The sequence below is a fragment of the Talpa europaea genome (genome assembly GCF_964194135.1).
Source record: "Talpa europaea genome assembly, chromosome: 8".
Classification (NCBI taxonomy): domain Eukaryota; kingdom Metazoa; phylum Chordata; class Mammalia; order Eulipotyphla; family Talpidae; genus Talpa; species Talpa europaea.
Window position 1 is genome coordinate 89340422 of NC_140075.1, and position 13061 is coordinate 89353482.

The 13061-nt window shown below is 35.8% G+C and overlaps 1 pseudogene across 1 annotated transcript; it reads right to left on the minus strand.

Annotated features, from left to right (window-relative positions):
- Window positions 1-6158: 6158 nt before the first annotated feature.
- On the minus strand, window positions 6159-6665 carry LOC311175055 (phosphatidylinositol N-acetylglucosaminyltransferase subunit P-like; annotated as a pseudogene). The gene has a single exon. The product of its transcript is annotated as a phosphatidylinositol N-acetylglucosaminyltransferase subunit P-like (transcript).
- Between the last annotated feature and the right edge of the window lie 6396 nt (window positions 6666-13061).

A 13061-nucleotide genomic window follows, 5' to 3' on the forward strand; every position in this document is an offset into this window, starting at 1 on the left:
TTTACTGCATTGATTACTATTTCTATATATATTTCTATATATTGATAAATAATAGGGATAAGAATAGGTAATGGGGGCCTCCCTGGTGGTGCAAGGGATTAAGTGTCAGCACTATGACGCTGTCACATCCACATGGCTCAGCAGCCTCTCCTGTAGCCCACTGCTCCCCTCAGCAGTGTATTTCAGCACATCCACCTGTTCTGCTCCCTACTCTGTCTCTGGTGAATCCTCACACCTCTGGCCTGCACCCCAGCTCTTGTATGCATAAATAAATCTTAAAAATATATATAATAAATTTTTAAAAAATAAATCTTAAAAAAAAAAAAAGAACAGGTAATGTTCTTGTTTGTTTTCTAAGAATCGTCCTATTTACTATTTTTCCTGTTTGACTTGAGCTATGTGTTATAATTTTGGAATGAATTTATCAAAACTTTTAGCATGTGAAGAGATCTCGTATAGTTTTTCTTCCTTGAACTTTTGAAAAGAACTTTATTAACTGGTTGCTGGATGTTGCCTCATAATTCAGTTCCTCAAATGAACCCTACTTAATGATTTGTAATATATGATTATATTAAGAGTTGTTAGGTTTATTATTTTAGTGCTTTGTATTACGGTTATGATAGTTATGTAAAAAGAAGTGGGAACTTTTTTCCCTCTGTTTAGGTAATTTGGAGTAATAATCCTTTTAAGGCTTGAAAGATCTTGGTTGTAAAATTTGTCTTGCCTGATGTACTTTTATACTTTTAAATAACTTTTCAAAACAAACAGTCCTGAAAAAAAAAAAGACTACCATGAACTTCCCTCTTATTTACATAAATGACCAGTTGTTAGCATTTTACCACATTTATTGTATAAAACTTCCTTTTTTCAAACTCCTGTGCACATGTGTATTACTCTTTGGTATTCTTTAACCTGGAATGGTTCATTAACCTTTTTGGTTTTGGTTTTGCATGTGTTTTGCAGCTTTAGTACTTTAGAATTGGTTCTTTTTACAGCTTTATCTTTTTGTTCCAGTTACTACTCTTTAGTCTCACTTTTGGGAAAAAAAATATTATAATTTGTTTTTTAGGTACATTGCTGTTTTTCTCCATATTTTCACATTTATTAGCAAAGAATTATACAGTGTGCTTTAAAAACAATAGCAACAAAAAATCATCTGTGAGGTGAATAGCTATTTAGTTTCTGATTTATTCACTTTTCTCTCATGTAATTTATATTTTACTTAATCTTTCATAATATATTCCTTCAGCTCTCCTTAGGTTTTCTATGTCTGTGTAGCTGTTCTTTTTTTATTTCTTGAGTTGAATATTTATAATACACTGAATTTTACTTTTTTCTAAGAAAGTGGCCCAATCTTACAAAATTAGATGAGGTTTTTCAAATTATTGTTGCTTCTAATCATTTTGTAATTGTAAAACTAACAAACTCAATGCAAAGTTGGTTAGAAGCATTCCTTTATAGCAATTTCCAAATGTTTGAAGTTCTTTTTGTTGTTACCAGTATTTAGCATTATAGTGTTAAAGTTAAGTAATATGGTCTGTATCATTTGTTTTCTTTCTCTCTTTTTTTTAAACCCCTGAGGTGGGTGGGTGGGGAGTGTGTAAAGTAGAGGTTTTGTTTTCTAATAAACCAGTAAGTGCTTGATTTTTAATGTTTTATTTGTGTTTGAACAGAATATGTACTCTTGGTTTCAGCATATGGTATTTTTAATAGGTTTGCTACAGATTATCTGACAATATTTGGCACATGGAAATTCATAATTAAATTGTAATTTTAAACTATATTATTCATCATATAAGACACTTGTCCTATTAATTGTTTTTTCTCTATGCTTTCCTTTATCTAAAAAATAAAATTGCAATCCTTGATTTCTTTTTGGTTATAGTTGCTTTATATATATATATATTTATATATATTTATTTATTTACTTAGTGTACGTGTGTGTGTGTGTACACACACAGGACTTTACCAAAGCCTTTTACCTTATAACATCTCCTTTACTGAATTTGTTTTGATTAATCTCTTAATTGCATTACTCTCTTTAAGTAGATTTTCCAGTAATGATATAAAGATGACATCCTCTTTTAGTGCCTAGCATACAATACCTTTTTTTATATACAATGCCGAATCTTTTGGGTATAGAGCCAACTTTGGGAGTATAATGCCAACTTTGTATAGCATTCTTAGAATATGCCCCTTTACCCTAAATAATCATAGGTATTACTCATTACTGCTTATCATCTGATATCACAAAGAAGTTTGAGGCCAGCCTGATTTGGGTTTTGTCTTATTTTTTGGCATATTTCATTTGTCTAAATTTTTATATTCTTGAAATTTATTTCTTCACCAATATTATGCTTTAGTGTTGGTAGTCAGTTTCTACTAAAGTTATCTAGTACTTGATGAACCCTTTCAAGTTAAAATTTCCTTCCGTTCAGGATTAGAGTTTAATTTCTCTTCCGTTATTTTCTTTTCATAATCTACTAATTAAACTATTGAATCCTTATTGCCTGTATCTTTTCCTTTGTTCTCACCTTATCTCTTTATCCTATATATTATCTACACACTGTATGATTTTTCTCTTAATTTTGTTTTTGCCCCTTCCAGATTGTTTTCTACAGGTTCTTTGCTCCTCATTGCTTTTCACACCATTTAAAATAATACAATAAATTTCTTTCCTTAGTCTGTTAATATTTTTTATATTCTATCTTGTCTTATTTTTCACTCACATTTATTTGTACAGTTCTGGAGGTCACAAGTCCAAAATCAGTTTTCCTAGGCTGAAATCAAGATGCTAGCAGGAATGTGCTCACTCAGAGACTATAATAAGGGACGAATTTGTTCCTTGCTTTTTTCCACCTTCCTGTGGCTGTCAGCATTTCTTGGATTGTAGCCACATCACTCAAACCTTCCAGGCCAACATTTCAAATTTCTGCACTGTCTTCACATTACCTGCTCATATTAATGTATCAAATCTTCCTGTTTGCCTCTTTTTTATAAGGACACTTGTGATTGCATTTAGAGGTTTTGGGATAATACAAGGTAATCTCTATCAAGATTCTTAATCACATTAGCAAAGATCCTTTTTCCAAAAAGGTAACATTTACAGGATTAGAACTTGATTGGTATCTTTGGAAGTGATTATTTAGCATCTTATATTCCTAAATCATTTTGTTATTTCAGAATGAGGCTACTAATTAGCAAAAATCAGGTTAGGTAAATCTTCATGCAATATATGCTATTAAAATCATAGATAGTATTCTTTTTAGAAATGGTGCAAACGCAGATGCCATGGTGGAAAAGTGATTAAATGATCTGGATATGGTTAATAATGGCTGGTGGGGACACTGGCACACTTGCTTTTCGTGAGGAGTGGCTAACAATTTAGGTGAAGATTAAATTCAGACTACCGGTTTGCACTCCTACTTGGTAGCTGCTTTTTTCTGTTTTCATTCCTTATTGGTTGATTTTTCTACAATAAAATGATCTTCTTTATTTCTTGTAATCTTTCATATTGGTATTGAGAACAAGAGTTTTTATTTTATTTTTTTAAAGATTTATTTATTTATGCATCCGAGAAGTGGGTTACAGGCCAGAGGTGTGGGGTGTGAGAGGATTCACCAGAGACAGAGTGGGGAACAGAACCCCAGATTGACTGAAATACATTCCTGAGAGGAGCAGTAGGTGAGACAGGAGAGGTCTGCTGTGCCATGTGGGTAGCTCCCTGGCCACTGGGGATCGAACTTGTGCTGCAGAGGCTGTGGACAGCTTCATAGTGCTGTGCTTAACTCCTTGTGCCACCAGGGAGGCTCGATAATAAGAGTTTTTAGATGGGAATTCATTGGCATGATTTTAGACTAAAGTATTAATATACTAAAGACATTTATCTAGATTGTAGAACTTAACCTCTTATACCTTTTTTAGGACAAAGCAATTCTTAGAAAAATCAAAGTTGCATATTTATCAATGAGGAAAGGTAAGGAACTTGTCCAAAGTCATGTTACATAAATCTCTAACTTATAATTTTAACTTATGAAAAGTATTTCCATGTTTGTTTGTTTTAATGTTCCTTAAGATACTTTTTTGTTGATGTGGGGGTTTTAAAATACATAAAAAGAGTGTCCCCCAATACTAAATTGGATAATTGGTTAATATTCTAAGTTCTTTTCCTTTATATATTTGGGATTTTTAAGAAGGTTACTTCTTTTTCTGTAATGTTATTAAAGAGTTACACAAATGACAAGTCATAGTGTTGAACTTACTATTTTTGAGGAAGGGAGCATGCCAGGTAGTAGGTACTATAAGAAAGCCTTTATGGTTGAGTAAAGAATGCGGGAGGAGGGCCATTAGAAGTAATACAACTCTGGAGAAGGTAGGTAGGGGTCTAACCACTCACAGCCTTCAAGTGAACCCTTCAAGTTCTTTGTCTCCTCAAACAAGGGAAAGCCATAGAATGACCTTAGTACAAAAGTAATATGGTGATATTTGTCTTTTACTTAGACTGCAGTTAGAATAAGTTGCAAGGAAACCAGCATACATGTGAAGAGACAAGATAGGAGGCTGGTATAGAGTAATGCAGTGAGAGATGGTGATAACTTAAAGACTAAGGTGTTGGGCAAAAAATGTGAATGAATTTGAGACTATTTAATAAGTGTAATCCATGGGTCTTGATGATGGACTAATGGAAAGCGATGTCTAAGATATGCCCTTGGTTTTTATTCACTTTGATGCATGATGGTGCCATCACTAGCAAAAGCTGTAGGTATGTGAAAGAGTGCCTAGGGAAATGGCATAGACTGAGAAGAGGGCCTCCATCTAAGCTTTGCATATCAGTATTTAAAGGCTTGGGAGATGAAGTTGGGCTGCAAAGGAGATAAGGATAGAAAAAGGAGGGTAGAGGGAAAGCTGGGAATGTAGATTCTTGAACAGCCAATGGGAAGAGTGTTTGAAGAGGGAGTGTTGTGTTGAATGCTGTTGTGAGCAATCAGAAATGAAAGATAAAAATGACAATTGAATGAGACAACTGGGAGGAGCTTGTTTTGATAGAATGACCAGAAAATAGTTTGGCGTATCAACATTTTTTTTCTTGAAGAAGTTGTTAAACTGTAAAGGAATGAAAGGCAGATGGGTAGCTAGAGAGAACAGTCGGTCACATAAAGGCTTACTTTTAATGTGTGACTTTTTACTGTCTTTAAAAATTGTACTCTAGTGGAATACAAAGGAGAAGAAAAAGATAATAGTGTAAGGTTCCTGAGAATATATCTAAGTTGTATAGATTCCTTTGAAGCATGGGCTCCAAAGTTCTAGTGAATTTTCTTAAGTGAGAGGACGATGAGTCTTCTATTATATCAGAAAGGTAAGAGGATAGGGTAAGTAAAGATGTGGACGAGTTTGTATTTTTGGAATCAGTAAGATGAGGGAAACAACCTTTAGGTGATTTCATTTATTGGAATGAGTTTTCCAGTGGCCTCCAATTGACTTTTTATTGCCTCTGTTGAAATTCTTAGTAATTGTTTTTCATTTCCATGAACATCCTTTCACAATGCCTTTTTGTATTGATAGCCTATTGTTTTCTTTTTCTTTTTTTTTTTTTTCCAACACTCAATATTTATTTCTCTTCTAGACGTGAACCTGATGGCAAGGCCACGCACATTAAACATACCCTTTCCCCAAATCAAAGAACTTGAATTCTGGGTCCTCTAATACCAAACAGCTGAAAGGATACAATTGCCCTTTGCAAATAACAACTGGAGCATCTTATACTTACTTTTTTTCCAAGTCTGCTACATGGCAATCCACTAATTTATTTATTCTGTCCATTAATGACTAATATATGGAGGCATTTATAAATTAACAGAACTTAACCCAAGAGAAGCTCTCAATTTTTTTTTTCCATTTTAATACTGAGTCAAATTGTGGTCAAAAATTATGTCAGCAATTTAAAACAAGCGCCTCCCCTGGTGGCTCAGGCGGTTGAGCGTCACACTGTGAAGCTTCCGCATCCTCTGCAGTGCCAGTTCTATCCCGGCCGGCCAGCAAGGGTCCCACATGGTGCGGCAGACCCCTCCTGTCTCGCCCACTGCTCCCCTCAGCAGTGTATTCCGTCGGTCTGCCTGTTCTATTCCCCGCTGTGACTCTGGTGAAGCCTCTCACCCTCCCATGCATCTGGCCTGTACCCCAGTTCTTGTATAAATAAATAAATCTTTTTAAAAAAACCAACAATTTAAAACAAATGCTTGATATTAGTCTACATTCAATTCAGTTTTTGGTGTAAGAAAGGTCTTTGGTTGCTAGAAAGAACATTTGGTTTACTTCACTAATAGGAATATCTCTTAGTGCTGGGATGGCCTCTTCTTGGTATTTCTTCTGCTGTTGATTTTTAGCATAGTTATCTGTGATTGTATGAATGGAGTTGAGTGGAGAGGTACTCATCATGTTTACTCCAAATAAGGGGAGTAGCTGATGACAGTAGTAATGAGGAGGTAGACAGGCAAGGCCACCGCCCAGTACTTTTAAGGCCAATACGTTAAGCCTAAGGAGTTTAGCCAAGATTCAGGAATGAAAGCCCATACAAGATAGAGAATGAAGCCAAACTGGGAGCTTAAGAAAAGGACAAAGCCATAAATTGCTCTTTCCGGCAATGGCGACGGTGAGTTTTCCACCATTTTCCTCGAGGCTTGAGACACTTCGAGTCTGGGTGGGGGAGACCCTCAGCCTCGGGCTCTTCTTGCGCCCCCTTCCGACAGCTCCACCACCTCAGCGCGGGGGTCCAAGTGCACGCGCCGACCAGGGAGCCGCATTGGGGCCTGTTGTTTTATTTTTCATTGTCATATCTTGATCAGGTAGTTTCTAGTTTAGATCTAAAGACTACTGAATGCCACCTCCTTTTACTTCTGAATCTTTAAATACATGTCCTTTTTGTCCCTTAAATATATACGTGTATTTAATCTTTATTGTTTTACTTATCCAGTGCTATAGTTTAAAAAACTTTTTTTATATTGAAGTAACATTGATTTATTAACATTTACATTATATAGGTTTTGGGCCTACAGCATTATAAATCCACATCTCTTTATATTGCACTAGGTTCACCACTGAAAGTCTAGTTTACATCCTTCACCATATGACCCCTCTTACTGTATTTATCGGCCCCACTTCCTCCTCCTTCTGATAACCACTATTTTGCTATTACAGTCCAAGAATTTGTTTCTGTTTTATTTTGGTCATTAGTTTTATTTATTTCCCTCTATGATTGAAATCATATAGTGTTTGTCTTTCTCCTCCTTATTTCACATGGCATAATAACTTCTAGGACCATCCGTGTATGGCAAATAACAGGATCTCATTTTTTTTATATCTGAGTAGTATTCCATTATGTATATATGCCACAGCTTCTTTATCCAGTTATCCTATTGATTGGGCACTTCAGTTGTTTCCAACTCTTGGCTATTGTGAATGATGCTGTAATGGGGAAGCATCTGTCTCTTTGATTCAGTGTTTTTGTATTTAGGTAAATACTAAAAAGTGGGATCTGGTTCATGTGGATTTTTTTTTTTTTTTAATTTTTTGAGGAACCTCCACAGTTTTCCACAATGACTGCACCAGCTTACATTCCCATTGTCAGTGTACAGAGGTTATCCTCTCTCCATCTCCTCTTTAGCACTTGTCTTTTGTATAGGAGCCATTCTTACAGATGTGAGGTAACATCTCACTGTTGTTTTAATGTGCATATCCCTAATAATAAAAGATAATGCACATCCTTTTGTGCCTTTTGGCCATCTTTAGATCTCCTTTGGAGAAGTGTATTCAGATCCCATGCCCATTTTTTGATCATGTTATTATTTGTTGTTGAGTTGTAGGAGTTATTTATAGATTTTTGATATTAACCCTTTGTTGGATGTATGATTTGTAAGTATCTTCTCCCTTTCAATAGAATGCTTTTTCATATTGATGATAGTTCCTTGCACTGTTAGTTTGATGTAGTCTCATTTGTTTTTGCTTTGGTTTCCCTTGCCAGTGGAGGCAAATTTCCAAAGACATCTCTAAGGCTGATATCAAGGAGCATATCCTGTATTTCTCATAATTGTATGTTATAGTTTCAGTTCATACATTTAAGTCACTAGTCCATTTTGAATTAATTTTGTGTATAATGTTAGTTATCTCATTTCATTGATTTGCATGTTGCAATTCAGTTTTCCCAGCATTTATTGAAGAGGCTTTTCTTGCTCCAATGTATGTTCTTGGCTCCTTTGTCATAAATTAGCTATCCATATAGGTGTGGATTTATCCTTGGGTTCTCATGTCTGTTCCGTTGATCTATGTTTCTGTTTTTATTATATCATGTTTCTTGAGGATTATCACTTTGTTGTATAGGGTGAAGTCAAAGAGCACAATACCTCTACTTTTGTTCTTTTGTAGAGGTATTTTTTTGACTATTTGTAATTCCAAATAAATTTTTCAGTTTTTTTCCCTATTTATGTCAAGTGTCCTGTTGGAATTTTGACAGGGATTACATTAAGTCTGTATATTGATTACTTTAGTTAATATGGCCATTTAGCAATGTTAATTTGTCTAATCCAAGAGCATGGAATATCTTTCCATCTCTGTGTCTTCTGTTTCTTTTAACAATGTCTTATTGTTTTCACTGCACAAGTCTTTCAGTGTCATGGTTAAATTTATTCCTAGGTATTTAATATTTTTGATGCAGTTGTAAATGGACATTTCCTCTTAATTTTTCTTTGTTTTTGTATTTTACTTGGTCTGAGTACTTGAGATTGTCTTTGCCAGAAATTGCAATTGAAAGTTCAGGTTTGGGCCTCCTTGGTGGTGCAAGGGTTTAGCACCGCACTATGAAGCAATACACGGCCTCTGCAGCATGAGTTCGATCCCTAGCCAGCCAGGGAGAAACCTACTTGGCTCAGGAGACCTCTCCTGACTCACCCACTGCTCCCCTCAGCAGTGTACTTCAGTCAATCTGCCTGTTCTCTTCCCTACTCTGTCTCTGGTGAATCCTCTCACCCCACCCCCACCCCCACCCCGCATCTCTGGCCTGCACCCCAGCTCTTGTATGCATAAATACATAAATCTTTAAAAAAAAAAATATGTTCGCAACATTTAAAAAAAAAAGCTCAGGTTATTCTCATTCTTTTTTTCTTTTTCCTTGACTTACTGTCCTTCCTCTCTTTTTTCTTTTGTCATTTATCTTTGGCAGCGTAGAAACATTAGATAGAGTAGGTAGAGAAAACATGGCACTAAAGGAAGCTTCAACTTTATTCTGCAATAATGCCCTCTACCTGTCTGCCTTGTATTTTCTTTATAAAACTTGTTTTTAAATTTATAATACTTTATTTACAAGTACATAGGGTATTTTGTTTAAGAGAATTGGAGTGCCAGTCCAGGTCCTAATCCTAGGTCCTACCTAGTCTCAGCCTTACTGCTGAGACTACCTTGTGAACTTAAGCAGACCATTCTATTTCATTGCGCCATATTTGTAAAATAGGTTTAGACAGATCATTTCTCCATTTTGGTTCTGATTAATTAAACAAAATATCAAAATCAGATTGTAAATATAAATGTAATAATTTTAAAAGTTAATGATCAATTGAGAAATTTCAGACTCCAAATGTGAGAAAGATTACCCAAAGATAACCTTTTTTTCCCCTCTCAAATTGCTGTTTTGTTCATATACTTATTTACCATTACCATAGATAACTTGAGATGTCTGCCTTGGATTACAAAATAAAGTTTGTGAATTATTAGTCTTATAGCTTGGGAAGTTAAAAGTATTTTGTGTACTTAATTTATCCTTTGCAGAGATATGGCTTCAAGAACTCTGGTTTTTTCCACTGAATCCCAACTTGCAGTATATTGCTTAATATCCTATTATTCAATAAATATGCAATCTAGAGTTCAGCTGACTATTTGTCCTCATGTTTGACAAATACTATTCATATATAAACATCAGTGGACAGTGTAGAATATGCTGAAGATATGGTGGTAGTAGTTTACATCCTACTGCAGATAACTTCAATGGGGCCTTGTTATACTTTGCTTCTTGCTGTGAACTACTGTTCCATTTTTTTCCCCTTCTTATGCCAAGAAGCTACATCTCTCTTGCATATATATTTTTTCCCCAACTGGGCTTCTCTCCCCATTCCCCCAAAATCTTTGGTTTTCTGATTTTTTTAAAGGAAATTTTTTTTTATGACTTTTTTTTTTAGATTTATTTATTTATTTATATAGTCAGAAGCGCGGGAGGGTGAGAGAATTCACCAGAGCCAGAGAAGGGAGCAGAACAGGCAGAAGGACCGAAGTACACTGCTGAGGGGAGCAGCGGGTGGCAGGAGAGGTCTGCGCGCCATGTGGGACCCTCGCCCGGTGGCTGGGGATCTAACTGGTACTGCAGAGGCTGCGGGCAGCTTCGCAACCCAGGGCTCAACCGCTGCGCCACCGGGGAGGCCCTGGTTTTCTGATTTTTCATGCAGACCTATTCCAGGTTTTCCTCCCCAATTTTAGGGCCAAACCTATCTCTTTGTTCATCAAACACAAGTATGCCCATTGGCAGCATCTACTGTCCTTTATATGCCTGTTAAGCAGTAATCTTTTTGTTATTTTGAGTATGTCTTTTGGTCCGTATCCCCTACCTTATGTATCTGAACAAAGTATATTTCTCAGAAAAGAGAAATTCAGATTATTATTATTATCTGAATTCAGAAGAATTCAGATTATCAGTTGCTGAGACAGTATAATTCTCTTTCAGCTGTTTGCATGTGTAAATTTTATCTTCTGTTTATAGAGCCTTGGAGGGGTTCTGTATTAGACTATTTGTTCATAGGCATGTAGAAAAATCTTTTAGGGCCTCCCCTGGTGGCGTAGGCGGTTGAGTGCCGCACTGTGAAGCTGTCCGCAGCCTCTGCAGCCCCTGCTTACTCCCGGCCGGCCGGGAGGGTCCCACATGGCACAGCAGACCTCTTCTGTCACGCCCGCTGCTCCCCTCAGCAGTGTATTTCGTCAGGCTGCCTGTTCTGTTCCCCGCTCTGTCTCTGGTGAATCCTCTCACCCTCCCACACATGTAGTCTTTACCCTGGTTCTTGTATAAAAATAAATAAATAAATAAAGCTTTAAAAAAAGAAAAAAGAAAACTCTTTTAGGGTTTTATTCCTCAACTTTTTAATAAAGGACCCTGTCCAAGTTGTTGATTGGATAAATTGTTTCTGGACTTACATGTTGTTTAGGGATCTTAACAGTAGACTATATAGTATGGGGGTGGGATGACACAAGGATAATTCTGAGCAGATTAAGCCAAATCACCAGGTTCAAAACTCTTTACTATGATTAAAAGATCAGTTTTGTTTTTAAAAAAGTCAGTGACTGAATTTTAATGAACTGACTCCCTGGCCTAGCCTTAGAATGTTTCATTTTAGGAATTAGTTTCATTTTGAAAGACAAAAAAGTTCAAATTTTCTGATCATATCAAAGATGAATTTAGTCTTATGATTGTCATAGTACTTTGTTAGCAAAGATGAGATTAACTGATAATGCTAGTGTTGTGATGAGACTCAGCATGTTTAGAAGAGAACTAGAATTTCTCTCAGCAACTATTAATAAAATTTTCATGTGCAAGTTGAATCCTGTAGGGGATTGCTATTTATAGATATGTCCATTTCATAATTTGACTGAATAAGATACTCTTTAGTAGACTACTTATGGAAAATGACTATGTTACTATAGTATTTATCATAATTTCTGGTATTATATTTACATAACCTAGTATTGGGTTATTTATTATTTATTATATTTATGTAGCTGTAGTTTGCTAGGACTACCATTTAGTCAGAATCCAAAGAGGTAAGATTTCTAAGTCATCTATTTTCAACATGTGATAGTCCAATCATAAAGTTATTAATTTGCCCTTGACTTTATTTATTATGGAGTAGAACCTAAAATTTTATCAGATGGCTTGTTACACTTCTATATTTCCAGTACATGTACTTTAAAATTTTGGGTTTTCATTTTAGAAAGTGTATCCTATTTATCTTCAAATAATTATTTATTTGGAAGTTTCATATATATATATATATATATACACATATATGGAAAATAATTACTGGACTTTTCTATAAAAGACTCGAGTGAGATTACTATTAGATAATATCAGAATCTAGTTGTGGCTATGTGTTGGGGATATAGTAATTAAAAAGAGTTCCCATTTGCTTAGTATCTCATTTTTGCCAGATCTATTTGGCTACTTTACAGTCATTCCTCATTTAAACCTTACAGCAACAGGGCCTCTCTGGTGGCGCAAGGGGTTAAGCACTGCACTATGAAGCAATCCGCCGCCTCTGCAACGCGAGTTTGATCCCCGGCCAGCCAGGGAGAAACCCACATGGCGAGGCAGACCTCTCCTGACTTGCCCGCTGCTCCCCTCAGCAGTGTATTTCAGTCCATCTGCCTGTTCTGTTCCCCACTCTGTCTCTGGTGAATCCTCTCACCTCCTGCACCTCTGGCCTGTGCCCCAGCTCTTGTATGCATAAATAAATAAATCTTTAAAAAAAAAAACATACTGCAACATTCAGAGGTAAATATTAATACACCCATTGTACAGATAAAGAAAATATTCATATAATATTGTACAAATAGTGGGTATCAAGAGTATTATGTATAACACCCCTTTTTTGTCCTCTACCTAAAGGAATGGAAATGCACAAGTGAGACAACTTGCTATTGATCATTAGCAGGTTACTTAACATCACCATGGCTCAATTTTCTCCCTATCTAGGCAGTCCAACTAATCTTTTCCACAGATATACAGATGCCTAGGTTCCAACTCTACCCTAGAAATCTCATTAATTAATCTTAAATCTTTTACTAATGAGATATGATGGAACCATTGCCTCAGTGGTTAATGGTGTTTTAGAGTCAGTTAGACTTGAATTAGAGTTCTGATTCCACTAAACTTACCAGTTGATTAATTTTTGTCAAGTTCTTTTCATGTTGGTAAGTTTCTTTATTTATAAATGAAAGATAATACTGTTACCTACTAAAGATGATTGTGGAGAATG